Genomic DNA, 2,278 nt, shown 5'->3' with positions numbered 1-2,278 from the left:
GTACATACTGTAACTCCATTCAATTCCACAGTGTATATGTATTTATATTGATTTTTGAATAAGTATGTTTGTAATGGAAAAGTGATAAAAGACACAACAAATGTTAAGACTGTTCTTGACCATAGAAATTCTTAATCGACTAACACTCAATACAATTTTGTCGACTAATCGATTAGTTGATTTAATTGACAAATCTGTAAAACTGAATTCCTCCACAAAGAATCACACAAAAGCACCACTTTCAATCTTGTGTTTACCAGAGATGTGCTATTATGTTTCTTGGAAATTAGTCATTCAACATGAAACAAACATAAAAAAAATGACTAATTGGCTAAAGAAATCTCAGTCGACTAAGACCAAAACGACCGATTAGTCGACTGCTTGACTAAGAGGGTGCAGCCCTAAAAAGCATATACATTCATACATGATACGTTCTCAATTTGCCTGATTGTTTTTGAGTGGGACGGTGGTGAGAGAGAATAAAGACAGAGAATAAATCAATAGAGTTGTTAAATCTTCGGAAAACATTTAGCATGAATGAAGATGGCAGTAGAGTTCCAAAATCACAGTTTAATTGAAGCCTGTTGGCAACCATATTGGATCATTTCATGTCATTAATTTCTTGTATACTAACTGTCACAACAGTGTACTGTTATTAGGATGTGTACAGCCACACATACTTAGAGCCATTTGTCTTGTGTACCACACGAAAACGTTTCTTTGTTTTACAGTTTATTTAACAAAACTGTATGTAGGTGGCGGTGCTTCTTGGTACAGAATGTTCATTCCTTTAATTCATGTTCACAGAGGAGTGAACCTGTAGACTGTAGGCCTTTTTCTCCGAGTGTTCCCACACCAGAGCTCCAGTGTAAAGTGAGTTTATGAGCATCAAAGTACTCCCCCACAGTTTGGAGGAATATATCTTCCCTCAAATCCACAATTATGCACAAGGAAGTCACATTTAAAATCAATCAATGGAAACTTGATTTCCCTTTAGCATTGTGGGGGACGATCCCAGAAGGCTTTTGACTCCACCTCCAGTGCAGCGCAGCTTGGGGCCTTGAATCCAACATTCATGGCTGTTGTTGAGCGGTCCAGTCGGTCGTCTGTACAGTAAAATTCCAACAAAATTCTAAATATAATAAAAATTAAATCCAATCCAACGAATTGTCCAAAAACATCCCAAAGCTAGCTTTATCCATACCAGTTCAAAACAGCAACAATCTGTTATTTACACTACCATCTTGCAGCCATTTTCATCTTTGAGCTTGAAATCAGTGTTGGATTATACATCCAACTTTGCCTTGATCAGAAATGTTCCTGTTACTTCCTCCATGGATCTTTGCATCCAATGCTATTTCATCCGGTCTTTGATTTTCTCAGGAATTTCCAGGTATGTGCTGGGCCTTGTGCTCCCATGTTGTTGCCAAGGTAAACTGCAGAGTTTTACTCTAGACAAAACATAAAAAAAAAATACAATCAGTAATAAATAATGCAGGATAATAATTTTTTTTTCTGTGCAGAACATCTAAATTGCTCACCATCCGCATCCCCCGCCCCCCTTCACCTTCCCTTTGAACCTCATGCAATCATGCACACTTATGCACATGCAACAATGTACCTGACAGTGTTACATAGCAGGCCAAACTACTGCAGGCATTAGCAACCTCAGGTGTGGGAATGACCCTCTTTCTTGCACACATACACATTTCTTCGTATTATTTCTCCGTCTGTCACTTACCCGCATACTTAAAGCAGTAGTCATTAGTCGCCCTCACCCTCCCTCTCTTAATGAGAAAGCAATTACCATAGGTTTCTCCCCAGTCCCAGTGGCCTGGCAGCGTTGTCCGAAACCTGCCTCCCCACCTGCCTTCAGCTCTGCGTCTGCTTCTCTCTCAGATTCGCTTCTCTTCCCTTGTACCTCTTCTCCCTTTCACTGTGGCTGCAGACTCTCTCTCTTTCTCCATCCTCTCTGCAGCCTCTCTCGTTCGCTCCTCCCATCTCTGAGCTCTAGGCTGCTCTGGGTTTTAGACGGATCACTCTCACAATGGTTGATCAATACAGGTATTGATCCACTGGCAAAATGTTTATAAAATCATTCTGGGCAGCTGCAGTGCAGCGGGGAGGTGGAGGCGGGGCGACGAGAGGGCCAGCATGCCATGCCATTCGCCTACGAGAGAGCCAGCGCGGACCTGATTGGCTGTCTGTCTACCCGCCTTGCCAGGAAGAGGGCTGGCATAGCCTGCGTTTCTTTGTCATTGTTGCTCGGTATACCACA

At 41.8% G+C, this 2,278-nt stretch overlaps 1 long non-coding RNA gene across 2 annotated transcripts; it reads right to left on the bottom strand.

Annotated features, from left to right (window-relative positions):
• Positions 1-555: 555 nt before the first annotated feature.
• On the bottom strand, positions 556-2,069 carry LOC119480385. Of its 2 annotated transcripts, none has more exons than XR_005204905.1 (2): positions 1,742-2,069; positions 556-1,451 (listed from the first exon to the last, which is right to left on the bottom strand). It is a non-coding gene; the product is annotated as an uncharacterized LOC119480385 (long non-coding RNA). The 2 variants fall into 2 exon arrangements; XR_005204906.1 differs by having other exon boundaries at positions 1,808-2,069.
• Positions 2,070-2,278: the final 209 nt, after the last annotated feature.

This window comes from Sebastes umbrosus, chromosome 2, assembly GCF_015220745.1.
Source record: "Sebastes umbrosus isolate fSebUmb1 chromosome 2, fSebUmb1.pri, whole genome shotgun sequence".
Taxonomy (NCBI): Eukaryota; Metazoa; Chordata; class Actinopteri; order Perciformes; family Sebastidae; genus Sebastes; species Sebastes umbrosus.
This window is presented reverse-complemented; position numbering and strand designations above follow the sequence as displayed.